We start from the raw sequence: 16,421 nt of genomic DNA, 5'->3' as shown, positions 1-16,421 counted from the left end.
GAATGAGACATAAAGGAAGGAAAAGAAGGTAAAGTATTAGACTTTACCAAATATCTAAAAACCTCTGCTTATCAAAAGATTTTAGGAAGAAAATAAGTTAGCAAACTACAAACTAGGAGAAAGTATATGCAGTGCATAATTATGACTATATAAGAAAGGAAAGAAGCAACCTGTTTTTAAAATGGTCAAAAATCTTGAATAATGTTAGTCAGCATCTATATATCAGAGAGAACATTTGACATTTGGTTTGGGTGAATTGGCTTATTTCATTTAGCGTGATAATATCCATTTCTATCCATATACCAGCAAATGCCATAATTTCATTCTTCTTTATGACTAATATTCCATTGTGTATATGTAACACATTTTCTTTATCCATTCATCTGTTGAAGGATACCTAGGTTGGTTCCATAGCTTAGCTATTATGAATTGAGCTTCTGTAAACATTGATATGGCTGTGTCACTATGGTATGCTGATTTTAAGTCTTTTGGATATATGCTGAAGAGTGGGATGACTGGGTCAAATGGTGGTTCCACTGTAAGTTTTCTGAGAAATCTCCATACTGTTTCCAATAGTGGTTGCACCAATTTGCAGTACCACCAGCAATGTATGAGTGTACCTTTTTCTCTATATCTTCACCAACATTTATTGTTACTTATATTCTTGATAATTGCCATTCAGTCAGGGACCATTTTATTTCACTGACTACATTTGGCAATGTCTGGAAATATTTTGATTGTCATGATTGGAAGGAGGAGTGTCATGCTATTGGCATCTATTTGGTAGAGGCCACAGAGGCTGCAGGGCACAGGACATAAATAGCCTGCAGTGCACAGGATGTTGCTCCGCACTGCCCACCAAAACATAGGGTTATTTGGTCCAAAATGATTAGTACCAAGGTTGGGAAACCTTGTTCTAGAACCTACCCTTATCACCAAAGCTGAGTCAGCATCAATCAGATTTTTTTGACTGTACACATAGTCCAAATCAATGGCTCAGACTTGGCATTTTCACATGTTAAGTATTTCTTCCTGACAGACTTAGTATCAAATTTTCATAAATATATGTAATCTGGGCTGGGGATGTGGCTCAAGTGGTAGCGCGCTCACCTGGCATGTTTGCGGCCCAGGTTCGATCCTCAACACCACATACAAACAAAGATGTTGTGTCTGCTGATAACTGAAAAATAAATATTAAAAAATTCTCTCCCTCCCTCCCTTCCTCCCTCCCTCTCTCTCTCTCTCTCTCTCTCTCTCACTCTCAAAATAAATAAATAAATAAATAAATAAATAAATAAATAAATAAATAAATGTAATCTTAAATTTGGAGTTAAAAGTCCAGAAATCCAAACATGTCCAAAGTCAAAATTATATTTATCATTTCTGTTAAATTTAAGTTGCTATAGGTTTTGTTTTTAACTTGCATTAAGTATCCAAACAAATGACCTTTGTCACTGTTCTTTAAAGTGTATGTGAGGGGAATGGATCAGGGGAAACACATGATAGTAATTGATCTTTTTTCTTTCTCCACAGAATGACAGGCAGAGAGTTTTTCTCTCATTTCCCAGAACTCTATCCCTTCCTTCTCAAACAGCTGGAAGCTGTAGCCAGTACAGTGGACAGGTAAAAAGTTTTTCAGAAGCCCATGATGATTTCTTCTGTTAAGAGTTATTTTCTGCCAGGTGCGGTGGTACAGGCCTATAATCCCAGCAGCTCAGGAGGCTGAGGCAGGAGGATTTAGAGTTCAAAGCCAGCCTCAGCAAAAGTGAGGTGCTAAGTACCTCAGTGAGACCCTGCCTTTAAATACAAAACAGGGCTGGGGATGTGGCTCAGTGGTCCAGTGCCCCTGAGTTCAACCCCTAGTACCACCCCCCAGAATCCCCCATAAAAGAGGGCTTCCAGTCTCATCAGGGCAGTTAGAGAAGTTCATCGTTGCCCTTTCAACCACACCCTATCACTGGTAGTGGGATTTTTAGTATGGACATTAGAACATGTGCCATTATATTCTGCCAGGGGTATTTGCATATTGTGTGAATATATGTGAATAGTCTGTAATAGGAAAATAAAATTATATCAATGAGTTTTTCTTCTGTTTATGATACATTTCCTCATATTAGTAGTTTGTGCAGACAGACTTTGGCCCTAGTATGTTCATGCCTTAAATACATTTGGACACCAAAAGTTTCACATTTCATACTCAAGAGTAGTAGACTCTGCTTAAGCAAATGACTGACTTTGAGAAGAAAATCATGTGCAAGAGCCCAATCCCTGATTTTTCCTAGAGTTTTTTCCCTTTTGATGAATACTAGGAAGATATGAAATGAATGGAGAAAAAAGTGAAAAAAAAGGAAAACTCAAAAGAGTCTCACTTCATATACAGAATTAATTAATTACTTAATGATAAAGGGTTTGAAGATAGTGCCTCAATTATTAAAGTTCAGATCTTTTGTGTACATCCACTTTTTTTTCAGTGATATGGGGCAATTGGACCATCACCCAAGCATGTTCCTGTTACTTTTGGTGCTGGAGAGACTGCACCCCTCCCCGATGGATGGCACCTTTTCTGCTCTCAGCATGGTACCTTTTGTTCCCTTCATTATGAGGTAGTATCATCCTAAGTGAAAATACTGGGGGTGGTCATGGGAATTTTGTGAGGATATTTCAGTTTGTTTTTATTTCAGAAATTATTATATAATAAGAGATGTTAATTAATTAGTTTATGTTTTTCCTTGGGAGGGCTCTTGGATAGACAGGAGCAGGAGGCTTATTGCCCCTGTCCCAGACTACCCTCCAGTGTTTTAGTGGAAGGTTCTTCTCTCATGGGTGCACCCACTGTGTAAGTAGTGTTTTCCTTGGAGACATGCCTGCTAATGGGTGTGTGGTACTGATACAAGGTACTCTTTTGAAAAACATAGCCTGGATATTTGCATTATCCCTGTGTTGAGCTCACCCAGCATGGTGCAGACTTGCTCCTGGCATATAGCCCCTGTTGAGCAGTTCAAGAGGACATCAGGACACCTGGTTCTTCACTTGGAGGAATGTGCTAGGGCATGCAGGGGTGGCTTGTTGATGGCAATGCCATGTAGTACAAGTTCCCACTCATCTCCTTCAAGCTTGGAGTGCCTAAAAAATGAAACATGAACATAGAATATGCATGGAATTCAGAAACAGGCTTTCCTGCTTCGGGAGCCCATGGCCCCAGTTTTCATTTTGGATTAAACACCACAATAAGCAGGCCTTCAAAAAGTATTCACATTTTCTTGAGAAACACTCTGGAAGCCTATAGTACTGGTTAACTTTTACCTTTCTGCTTACTTCTTGACAAAACGGCAACTTCATTTTATTGTATCCACTGAAAATTGAAATGGACTTGGAGCAGAAGGATAAGAATACCAAACTCAAGAGAGTGTGTTTATTATTTATGTGGTGCTCTGGGTTCTACTTCTGGTTTCACAGAGCCGACTTATGCAGTTTATTGTGAGAAACCATTAAACATGAGATTCTGACGTGTGATTGCTGTGGCCATTTGCTTGCAACAAGTCCTGGCTGTGGCTCTGTTATCTTTGATCACAGAGATGACTCACTCAAGCGGTTTTGTTTCCTGATACACAAAGTTACCAGTCTCCTTCATTCAGCATTTGGTGATTCATTTTAGGAATTTGGGTGGTCAGTTTTACTTTCAGGTTCCCTTTTATGACTATCTGGGGGAAAAAACCCAAGATATAGTTTTAGAAAGTTAATGTAAGGGGGAAACGCAGAGAATCCCAGTGTACATTACAAACAAAAATATGCCATGGAGGGCTGGAGATGTGGCTCAAGCGGTAGTGCGCTTGCCTGGCATGCATGTGGCCCGGGTTCGATCCTCAGCACCACATACCAACAAAGATGTTGTGTCCGCCGAGAACTAAAAAATAAATATTAAAAATTCTCTCTCTCTCTCTCTCCCCCCCTCTCTCATTCTCTCTTAAAAAAAATATGCCATGGAACTTGGTCATCAGTCTGTGTTGAAAACATTGTTTGCAGGAGTTTTTTTTTTTCTTTTTTTTTTTTTTTTTCTATCAGACTATGATGTGTTGGATCCTGGAAGCCACAAATTACTGCATTAAAAATATCTTTCTAAACTTATTTGTTTACATATAATCAGAATGCACATACTACTTATTATCTTAAAAGCAAATATTATATACAACAAAATTGCATTAATATAGAAAATTTAAATACTACTTTGGAGCTACTGTACTTAGTGTGTTTTTTAAAAAAAACAAAAACTAAAAAGACACAAAGTAAGAAGTTTTTAATCATATTGTCCTGATGAAAATGTTGTAGTCAATAGTTGCTTTCTGCCTGAATACAGGTTTATAGTGCACCACCAGAGGAGAAGCTCTGCAGTGGATTCCTTAGTTGGTCAGTAGGCTGGGATTCATTGAGGGTACATGTGTCATAAAGCAATGTTTCTCAAATTTTAAGTTATAAAGATACCACTTGGGAATCTCATGAATTCTGATTCAGTAGAGTCTGGGATGGGCCTGAAAATCGGCCTTTCAAACAGACTTCCGGGTAATATGATCCTGCTGGTCTAAGGACCACACTTTGAGTAGCGGGATTACATTTGGGATATTAAACATCATCAGAGTCATGTACATGGAGACATTTAATAAACTAGACAGGAGTAGGGTCACACTTGGATGTACTTGGTTAGGCTATTTAAGGAGTTTTATAAAAGTAGATTTTGACTCAGGAGTGTAGAATAAGCAAAGATGTATTCTGAGCAGAGAGGTCATTAGAAAAAAGCCTGCTTTTTTTTTTTGTTTACCATGACTTCTAGCAAATTGCGCATCATTTTGCTTTTCCAGTACTAAAGGTTAGTTGATTGGGTTGATCAGCCATATGTAATCAGACACACATCTGTGGGATGGTGGTCCATGTCCAAATACACTCTTGTCCCTTGACCAACTACTGTGGTAAATGGAAGGAGCCTAGATTAAAATTAGAATATCCAGTTCTGAGTAGCATCAATTTGCTATAGCAACAACCTATGCTACCCCAAAATGTTCACTGGGGAGATGAACTATAAGTGGATCTTTAAAAAATAGCAAATTTGATAAAATTGCACACATTTGATTTAATGACCTCAGAGAACATTACTCATTAAGAATGTAAAAGATTGATTATGAATCCTATTATTCCAAAGCAATGTTTGTGGTTCTGATGAAGACTGAGCAGTTTTGATTTGGGGTAGCTGTTGAAAATATGGATGTACACATGGGAAATAGGTGGAGTTTTATCTTGATAGCATCCTTAATGGGAACATAAGTACTTAGAAGAGCTCTCATTAGACCCAAGGATACTCTGAATCTAGCTAAAGAGAAAATTTTCAGGTAGTGGGAGTTGCACAGTTGCTTTGACCATACTAAAGTGAATCCTACAATGCAAAGTCTATTAAAAGCCTAACAACAGCTTTTATTTCCCTTGATTTATGTATGCTTACCTGCTATTTCTATCCTCTCTGCATTGCTAAATACCATTTGTATTTTTAGTCCTTTGCTCCACATTTAAGAATATATCCAAGATTAAGGTTTTTGTTGTTGTTGACTGAAATCTTAGAAATCTCTGGTTTGGATTTTCTAGTTGCGTGTATGTGCTTGCGTGCACACAGTTATAATTGTTGCAACATCTTAGGGACAGAAATAATAATATTAATCCCAACATTTTGTTTACAAATTTTCTTTAATCCAGTGTATTTTATGTGCCTGATGTTTTGCTGGATCCAGGTCCGCAGTCCTTTAATATACTAATATGATAACTCCGATTTAGGACTATTCACCCTTCAGTTGAAATACCACAGAGCATAGTAATTCATGTTTTCAAAGGAAATGTGTCTGGCTTTTTGACATGCTCACTAGTGCCCACTGTCTGGGGCTTTCTAGACACTAGAAGTCTTTTCAGAGACTAAAATGTCTCCTGACATGCATCTTTGAATTCCTTTTCACAGGCAAGTTTCAAGTTTCCCTTGCAGAACTATAAGAAACCACATATGCCCCAAACCTAGGATCCTGGAGTCTTGAACAGAGCAAAGACCCAGGACTCAAAAGACTGGGTTCTGTCCAGGTTCTGACATTTACTAGTTGTGACACTTGGAAAAGGCTCTTTATTCTCTGCAACAGCCTGGTGATCTGTTTGAGGGAGCTGGGGCAGTTGGGAAAGTGGCTCTGTTGCTGAAAACTGAAATTGGAGCATCTGATTAATATCTGTGTAGAAACTCTGTCGTTGCCTTTCATTTGCTTTTGTGGTTGCTTTTAAAAGGTCTTCCCTCCCACCCTCAGCACTACACCTTTGGGCTTATTTTCATTACAAATGACTTTCAGCACCTCTTTTTCCCAATCCATTTTAGTCATTGTTCTCTTAAAGAAGTTTTCAGTGAAATCTACTCTTTTTCTGACAAACACTAAAGTACAAATAGCAATACAGTCTTAAACACATGGTATAGGGATTACCTATAGGGACCTATGTAGTAGAAACTTGTTAAGATGAAATATGAAAATCTAGCTGACAAAGAATGGAAAAATACATGTTTTATGTATTTTTGAAATATTTCATGGAAACTTCCTCTCTTATAAGAGAGGAAGGTGGGAATATAAAAATTGAGAAAAAGGATGGGAGAGGAGGGGAGGAGTAGTGGGGATAGGAAGGGCAGCAGAATAGAATAGACATTATGATTGATGTATGTACATTCCATGTATGTATTATATGTCAAATTACATTCTGCTGTCATGTATGACTAAAAAAAAAATAAAAATGAATCGTATGGTTAAAAAAAAATCCTCTGCAAGATTACAACCCTCCCCCCCCCAAAAAAAAAGAGTTGATTTTTTAAAGATTGTGTCATTGGGAAGTAATATTGACTCTTGTTTTGTTTTCTTTGAAAGTTATATAATTCAGGTATTACCACTTTAGTCCTTACCCAGGCTATGAAGTGAAACAGCTCATTTTCCACGGTAGTGTGTTGGGGCTTTTGCAGGAGGCAGTAGCTGACTTCTCCTTCTATTTGTGATTGTAACACTGGAAACTCTCCTTCAAGATTGCACATCACATTTCTATCGGCCATATTCCCAGCATCCTTGTAGATAAATAAAGGACAAGATTTTTTTTTTTTTAACAGAGAAATAAAGAAGCAGAGTGGCTACAGCACTGCTGAGCTGGAAGTCAGAAAAGTCCTCATTTTCTGTCCATCTCAGCTCCGGATCACCTCCCCTCCTCTATAGCCTTTGTCATTAAACCTCTTTTCTTGCCATTCATCACAACTGTAATGTGCTATCATGCTCAGTCTCCCCAAGTAAATCTTAATCTCTTTGCACACAGAAATAGTTGTGGGGTTTCTATGTTTTTTTGTGGGTTGTAGTACTTTTCTATAATTTGTTCAGGTTTGGATGCAGAGCTAGACAGAGTCACGTAAAAATGAATCAAATTTTGAAATTGTGACTTTTTGTCTGAGCAGTTGTGTATCTCTGAAGTACACAAGGGATTCCTAGTCCTACTATATTAGAGCCACATTTTGTATCCCACTGGTTACTAGTTATGTAGAAAAGAGGCCCTGATAATTTTCATATTTTACCTGGCTTTTGAGGAGTATTATGTTCTAATATAAGCTCTGACATTTTGTTTATATTGTGACTTCCCCTCTTTGACCCTGTTTCCTTTTCTGTCAAATTAAGATATTGGCCTTGTTGTTACCTAGGTCTGCTCTGGCCTCATGAGCCTGTGACCTGAGACCTTCCTGGACTGTAAACTTCTCTCCCCTGATTGCTTTTTAGGTACTCCTGTGGAAGCCCATCTTTCTGTCCCCTGCTGCATGTTTTAGAGCCATATGAGAGAAGCCTGGATTGATAAGAGTAGGAGAGGGGGTATTTTTTCTGTTTAAAATCATAGAATTATAAGTAAGCCAAAACAGGTGGGAAAATCCTCTCAGATTAATGCAGCTTGAATGGAAGACTCATGCAGGAGAGCCCTGTGTGCTTCAGGCTATAGATCAGTGTGATGGGAATAAATAATTCTGCTTATGAAATAGTGCTCCTAAGTTTGCTTATTAAGAAAAATTTTAGAGAGAGGAAGGAGTTGGTAGTATAATGGAGAGAGAGGGCACTTCCTTAAATATATTTCTTCAATATTCAGTTGATAAATGTGTATATGTAATTTACGTAGGGCAACAATGTATCCTTTCAATACATGTATACATGTATACAGAGTTAATAATCAGATCAGGGTAAGTGGCGTATCCACCACCTTATGTTTCTTTGTGTTGGTAACATTCAAAATCTGAGAACAGACTTTTTCATCCTGCTTTGGCATGTCTCTGCTAATAAACTAGAAACTCCTGAGGCCAGATATAGGTAAACTGCTAGAAAAGAGACATCGTGGCCTATGAGTGAGACCACATACCTGTACCCAGATAAATGATGTGCAAGTGAGCCCAGAATCATGTCAGTAATTTGAGGAAAGTGTAGGATGGGAATGTTATGCCTGGGGCCTACAGAAGGATTTTTCACTAGAAAGGAAAATATTTTATTAATGACCAAACCAGTTGTGTTGATATCAGACTGGATCATTAAATGTATCACTTGCAGAGAACTAGTAAGGATTCCCTAAGAGTAAGTCATGCCTGAGTCACCTCATTGTTAATGGGATTACTAGGATGGTGGATATAGACAGTGCAGCTTTATTTAATATTTGATTTACTTAAATGAAAACAGACTAGATTGCATGTTTATCAAATTTGTGTGTGAAGTAAACATTACAGGCAAGGGAATAGAAAATCAAAATAGTTTTCAAGCATAGGCATGACAAACACAATTTCAGCCTTGTGGCCGTTACCTCTGTGTGGCTATTACTTCTGTGTGGCTGGAGGGGAAGGGTTCAGTTGAAAGCCATATACTCTAGTTTCCATTTAATTTGTGATGTGTTGTTTTTGTTTGATTGTTTATATGTCTGATATAGTCCATAATTGAAAAGTAATATTCAAAATAGCTTTAGATTGATGGGCTGAGACTATCAAGATAACATTTAATAGAGATATGTATCATATTCTGATTTTTTCAATTAAAAATCATACACATGCAAAATGAGGGATATCTGGCTTCATGGAAGTTTTTATGAAAAGTAAACAACAAAAAAGTCTTGTGGAATGGGATTTCCTTGTGACCTGTGACAATTGTAGTGTGACAATTGCCACTTTTTGATAGCAGAGGCAATAATCCCCCTGAACTCTGTTGCTTAAACTAAACCCCACATTATTCTGTTTATTATTCTGCTCTGGGATCCCCATTTTAGAAGGGTCATTGATAAACTAATATTTATCCAGGGGAGGTGACCAACATAAGGAGGAAGCTAAACATCTGGAAATCATTAGAATGGAGAAGACTTAGAGGCAACGTGGTGATTGTCTTTACATACTTGATTGTCTTTACATACTTGAGGGCAGAAGGCACACAATTTCTTTCTTTCTTTTTTTTTTTCCTTCTCGATAAAATAGTTGGAGATTTCAGCTTTTAATATAAAAAAGAGTTCTGTGAAAGTCAGCCTTCTCCATCAAGGACATAAAAATTTTCCTAATGCTGAGCTGTCCATAGTGTTTGAGGAAAACTGATCATACGTTGAGAATATTTTGTGAAGGGTTTCTGCAGTGTGTCTGTATTTGGGTTAGATGACTATCCAAGGCATCTATTTGGGATGTCTTATTTCAAAACAGTGGAACCACTCGGAATTTAGTAGATTCTAAATGGGCAGTGAATTACATGATAGAATCTTCCTTTAATGGAAGCATATTTGATGCATATTTGCAGATTTTTAAATGGATCTTCAGTTTCCCAAAGAAAGGGGTGCAGTTTTTAACGTGGCCTGCAAGGTTATGGTGATCTGCTCCTAAATGGTGCCCTCCAGGAATTAATTCACCTAAATTTAGCTTCTAAATAACTTCTATAACTTTGTTCTTAAAACATTTTTTGGCCTATGTGATGTTATGTCTGAAAAGCATTCCTTATTAATTTAATTATCTTTTTTTTGTGTGTGTGGTTGCTATATTTTTCTCTATTCCAGATGTTGGCTTAAGCCACATTTGTTTTCTGAGAAGCATAAGAAATATCTGAGTCTTTGAGAAGTTAGAGATGCTTTTCTGAATTGATTGAAATAGATAACTCTTTGTGGTCCAAACTTACCAGAGGAACTTTTTGAACGGAGATCCCTGCAGAGAGAGTAGCAGAGTCCTCAAGCCTTGCCCATTACAAAAGTAGAAACACTCAAGAATAGGGCTTTCCCAGTACTGTTAATGTAGAATATCCTCTTCCCCCAGCATAGAATTCCCAGACTCCACCCTTCCTGTGGTTACCACTGATTTCCAGGAGGCTTAGGGAAACAGGGTACAGGAAATGAGTCTCCCTACACCATCCTCATTTGCTAAGAGTTGTTGGTGAAAGAAGGAACCTGCTACCTCATCAGTCTGGAAACCCTGACCTCTGGGTTTAAGTAGTGTGACTGTGTGACACCAGGCCAGGCTTTGGGCCAGATGTCAAGGTGAGATGTTCATTTCTGCTCAAGGGGTTTTCAGTTGCTCACTTTTCCTCTTTGCCTATAGACTAAATTATGCCCACTCTTTTTTTTTTTTTCCACAGACATGTCAATGACCCCAGTGTTAGTTTCTTTGAGGCTGATTGTATCACAGGGACATATATTTGAAATAAAGCCATGAGACTTTGGTGATGGCATTTTAGGACTTAAATAAAGAAGACATAGAAGCAGCGTTTGGAAGGTTCTTTCCCAGTGCTGGTGGAATCACACTGGGCAACTGCCTACTCTGCCTCCTTACTGTGGCTCTGCCTAGTTTTTATTTGGAGAGCTGTGCTTGTGGCCTTCCGAGTTCTATGTAGCAGTAGCTGAGGTTCAGCATGTGAAATGAAATCATGTTTTTTTGTATTCTATGGCTGTTTGCATAAAAATATATTCTGTTGTCTGACACCAATTTTTTTTCCCCTCTCGGTTCCTAAAGAGGGCCCAGCCAATTTCATCTCTGATGACAGATCTCTTTAAGACCTTTTTCTAAGTATGTCTTTGAGCAAGAGGAATGAGGAGTTCACCTCTTATGGAATGCATTGACAAAGCAAGCTAGAAAAACAAAACTTGTAGGGAAGAGCTTTTCTTAAATGTTATCTGTTACTTTAACAGGCCAATTCAGGTCATGTTAGAACAAGTTATTTGATCTGCAAACAATCTCATTCTTAGGTGAAATTTCTGACAATGATGATAATCTGTGGCCTATTGCTGCCATTCACTCTAAAACTTAGAATCCAATCAGTTGATTGTTGGCTAAACATTCCTTGTGTACTTAGTGGTGTTAGGTCTTGGGCAAAATGCTAAGTAAAGAAAAAGGTCTTCATCCTCAAAAAGAATATCCAGTCTAGCTGGTGAGATAGAACAACAGCCTGTAGGCCTGACCATGTATATTAACCACTTCCTTATAGGATATCTATCCTAAGGATAAGGCTTAGTGGGTTCCAGAAAGTCCAGAAAGCTTCCTCAAGTAGCAGAGCAGGGGAAAAAAGGAAATTCAGCTTGCCATCTCGAGGACTTTTAGAAGTCACTCATGGTGATTTCATGTGAGAACAAAGTCAGGCCATGCACTCTGCAGACAGTGGGGCCCAACAAGGGGGAGATTGTGATAGAGCTTTATGATTCATAACTTGGAAGTCATCATAAAGAGCTTTGCTTCTACTTGAACCATGGGTGACCCAAGAAATTCACAAAAATAAATGGCTTATTGTTTAACAGGAGAAATCATTGATATGGAATAAGAACAGTATTTGCCCCAAAGATGGCATTTTACTCTTGTGGGAATACTGAATAGTAATGGGGGAAAGTTTAAATTTAGTAATATTAAAATTTTTAAATGCTTTAGCAATATTTTTCCAAAAGGAACTGTCATTTTCTTGGCCATAAATATTTTCTCAAAAATAGTAGACAAGGTGCTCAGCAGGCATTTTAAATTCTAACTTAAGAATTTCACAGTACCAAGTTCCAAATGCTGACAATATGCAGTTTTTTATCCTATGTAGTAGGGATCATTTTAAGTCCAGAAGTATATATGTATATTTTTCTTTTCAAACAGATATGAATTAGGGAATAAATAGGCAGACAAAGATTAATTATAGTAGGCTTCAAATGAAGACATGGAAAAATAACATTATAATATGTTTTGGTTATCTTTCCCTGACTGGCATAGTTTTTTTCTACTCTGCTTCTGAGTCTTGACCCTTGCTAGACTATAGTAACCCTCCTGCCCAACCTCATTCTCAGGGGACAAGTTCAAAACCCCCACTGGTGCCTGAAACTATAAAGTACCAGATCCTACGTGTACTATGTTTGTTACTATAATACCACACACTATAGCTGTAACTTGAATTGTGGCAGAAAAACTAGCATGAATTTCTTTTTTCTCTCTTTACAGTTTCACAGGGACTACTTCATTTGTTCTTATAAATCTTACCACCAACCTGATTATTCTCTTTCCTTATTAAGTTGAGAACTTCTACTTTTTAGGAATCATCTTATCTTGGGCATATCTGAATTTCAAGCATCACTGTTGTTATGACTTGAACACAAGCACTCATTACTACCATGGTCAGTCTGATAAGTGAGGTGGCTGGCTGTTCACAGGTGGGTAGCATCTATATTGTGGATATGCTACACAAAGGGCTGACTCATGTCTCTGGTGGAACAGAGCAGGGTTGCATGAGATTTATTCATGCTATTCAAAATGGTACACAAACTAAAACGTATCAATTGTTTATTCCTGGAATTTTCCATGTGGTATTTTTGGGCCATGGGTAACTGAAATTGCAGAAAGCAAAACCTTAGCTAAGCAGGGACTCCTTCATTTATAATCTAGTTAAAACAAGCTTCATTAGTCACATTGGCTGGACTAGATGCATTGTGACCTGCATGCTTTTGCTTGTTCCTCCTTAGCTTATTTTTCTCACTCACCTGGAACATTGAGACATTCCGCTGCTTGTCTCCCTCCAAGCCAGTTACAGACATCCTCTTTTTTATAGTATATGTTCTCTTTTTTATGTTTATGATCAAGAAGTTTATTTATTGGCATTGGAGAATGTTTGCACTATTGCATGACTACATGAATTGAAAATATGTAAAATATATATGAAATTGGATGGACCCCTCTCATGAAAGAGAGAAAAGAGTAAATGGTCATAGGTCAGCATTAATAAGCATTTGTTTTACCATGTGTTCTCATCTCACTTGAATTTGTGACCATTCTTCATCACCATTAAATATATTTACTGAGGGCCTGTTCTGTGCCCTTGTCTAACATCCTGGGTCTCATCTCTTGTTTGAAAGAGAAGAGAGGTCTGCAGTCCATCTTCTGTGGTCAGATGTTAGAAAAAGTTCTGTGTTCATAGGCTCCTACTTCCTCCCCTCCTAATCATTCCTCAGACTACTGCAGCCAACTCCTTCTACCACTGCGCTGAAACTGTATCTAGAAAGGTGAAATTGTAGTGACCTCCTAGTTAAAAAAGCCATTGGATGCTTTGCAGTCATCTTTTTTGGTTTGTATCTGGAGTTGACACTATTGCAAACTTCCTTTCATATGATACTCTTTCCTCAGTGACCTTCTCTGGCCACTTCTTTCTGCTTCCTCCTGTTGCCTTTCAGATATTGATGCACCTCTTTGTCTTGCCCTCAGCCCACTTCTTTTTCGATCTTATGCACTCTGGAGTTGCCACACACCTACACTGATAAGTCAATTCTAGATCTGGAACTCATAGAATCAAATGAAGCTTGCCCACCCCCCTGCCCCCCACCAACTGGGAATTAAACCAGGGGTACTCTACCACTGAACCACATCCCCAGCCCTTTTATTTTATTTATTTATTTTTTGGAGACAGGATCTCACTGAGTTGCTTAGGATCTTACAAAGTTGCTGAGGCTGGCCTCAAACTTGAAATCCTATTACCTCAGTCTCCCAAATCACTGGGGTTATAGTGATATACCACCTATTGGACAGCTTCTTCTGCCTGTGCCACAGGCACCCATAAGTTAGCAGTTTCAGTTACCTTGGCACACTGAGGGCTGAACATCCAGTCCTCTCCTCGTCACATGTAATGCCTGACATCACACTCCATCCACCTGGCAGAAGTTCCCTTCTCCAAAGAAAATGATGGAATCTGGACTCACAGAGGCTTCTCCACCGTAACTGACTGCTCATGCTTGCTCGGTTTTCTTTTCTTTTCTTCTCTTCCTTCTCTTCCTCCTCCTTCTTCTTTCTCTTCTTCATTTTTTTGTCCCTCTAGTGCTGGGAATGGAACCCAGACCTGATGCCTGCTAGGCACTGTACCTCTCAGGGCCACTCCACCACTGAGCTACACGCCCACCCCTCCTGCCTACTCAATAACAAAGGAACATTTGTCTTTAAAAATATATATATCACTTTCTTCCCAAAGCCCTTTAGGGAGTGTGAAATGATTTTTTTTCTTATATTGATTATCATCAGTTTGAGGTAGCAAGTGGCAGGCATTGGTAACTTTCTTTGGAGATAAAAAAAAAAAAAGATGACACTCCAGAGTCCAGAAGGAATAAATCTAATGTGTCCACAGTGAAAAAATGACTGTGGAAGGAATCAGGGACTATGAGTCACTCACTCAACAGGTATTTATTGGGAACATCAAAGTGTCAGGCACTAGAAAAATGCAGTGTTGAGTCAGACCCAGGGTTCTGTCATGATGTGCTGTGACACTTCTTGTCCCTATCTTTTGTACTCTGATTTTTTTCATCCTAATTAGTGATTAATGATAACAATTAGCAAATGTTTACCATGGGCCAGGCACTGTTTTAGAACCTTACACATACTAACTCATTTAATCATCACAAAAGTCACTGTGAGCTTATTATCATTGTTATTATTACTGAGGGAGGGCAAAGTCTGGGCAGAAGAAAATTAGAAATATGCCCTACCTCAGTCTGCTGGTAAGTGATAAGGCATGGATTTGAATCCAGGTGATCTGACTCTAGAACCCATCTGCCATTGTCTTGGCTATCCTAACTCCTCACCCCATAGCAAGTCCTTCCACTAGCTATCCATGATGCTCTGTGATGTAAGACAAGCTAGTTCTCCACGTGCCAGAGTTAACCTGTGGTTTTAAATAACAAATATTTAGACTTTTCTTTCTTGAAACACTTGCCCCCTTGGGCATTGCATTGGCAGTGGTCTCTTTTTCTATCTGAAATCCACAGAAAAAGAAGAAAAAGTTGCAGTTAGGTCCAAGTGGTTGTGACAGGTTGCTAAATAAAACTGGCTTAACTGAAGTTCTGAGAATTTCTTACAAAAGAAAATTTCCTTAGTATAGGAAATCATGGGTCATTGCAGTTATAAGTGTCTTAGTAAATAGAAAATGTGGCTTGAGGCTAAGAAGCATAAAATCTTAATGAGATTATTTGTGGGTTGCTATTTATGCATACCTTTTAAACCATTAAAAAATGTTTCCTATCTGTCTTCAGTGTGTCATGTTAAGTTTCCACTGTTGAAATCTTACATAATTTTTGAGAATCTCCAGAGTTGCTAAAAGGAAAGAAAAAAGCAATAGTAACAAAAATTTATGTAGAATTTGAATTTACAAAGTACTCTCACATACAGTAACCTTTCTGATCATCCCTGTTTTTATTCTCTTAGAAAATAGAATCACAAGGCTTTCAATGAAAATTTATAAAATTACCTATGTTTTCTTATATGGTAATTCTGAACTGATTTGGAAAAACTCAAATCTGAATCAGTGATGTGTTTAAATTACTAATGTTACTCCAAATTGCAGGTAGTAACTTTGAGGAACTTCTCTGACAGATACATGGCAGGAGCATTTGGCTGACCGTAAGGTCTATGAAGTGGTTAAAACCTCCTTTGGTTCCTTAATTTTGAGTTTTCCTTGTGCTTAGTCCCACTTCCCTCCTTCACCAACTTGAGGTGAGGGCACACTGAGGGCGAGGTAGGCTCCTCTGAGGCTTTTGGCAGCAGGGAGAACACTTGGCTAGGCCATTTTGCCCCGACTACCAGCTACAAGAAATCAAAGATTTCTCTCAGCTGTAGATGAAAACTCTTAGACACATAGGAAAACTTTATATTTCTATATAAATATCGTGTGTGTGTGTGTGTGTGTGTGTGTGTGTGTGTATAGTTGTAGATCGAAACAATGCTTTTGTTTTTATGTGGTGCTGAGGATTAAACCCAGGGCCTCACACTAGGCAAGCACTCTACTACTGAGCCACTACCCCAGCCCCCATAGGGAAACTTTAGTTCAGCCTTAGAATGAAAATTAGGCATGACCCTAGTAGTGAGATTTTCCTGCTCAGTATATAAAGTGAGAGCATTA

General features: G+C 38.3%; 1 protein-coding gene across 7 annotated transcripts in view; it reads left to right on the top strand.

The window, feature by feature from the left end:
* LOC144370360 (transport and Golgi organization protein 1 homolog) overlaps positions 1–16,421 on the top strand; it is a 175,923-nt gene that overhangs the window by 60,327 nt on the left and 99,175 nt on the right. For 2 of the 7 annotated variants that reach the window (XM_078031100.1, XM_078031101.1), the window contains exons 5-6: positions 1,534–1,623; positions 2,472–2,603. The exons of 4 other annotated variants lie outside the window; for them this stretch is intronic. The gene's annotated coding sequence lies outside the window, so the exon portion shown is untranslated. The remainder of the gene's footprint in view (positions 1–1,533; positions 1,624–2,471; positions 2,604–16,421) is intronic. One more of the 7 variants, XM_078031102.1, reaches the window with a different exon arrangement.

Source organism: Ictidomys tridecemlineatus, chromosome 14, assembly GCF_052094955.1.
Source record: "Ictidomys tridecemlineatus isolate mIctTri1 chromosome 14, mIctTri1.hap1, whole genome shotgun sequence".
In the NCBI taxonomy this organism is placed as follows: Eukaryota; Metazoa; Chordata; class Mammalia; order Rodentia; family Sciuridae; genus Ictidomys; species Ictidomys tridecemlineatus.
Note: the sequence above shows the minus strand (reverse complement) of the source record. Positions and strands in the feature narration are given on the sequence as shown.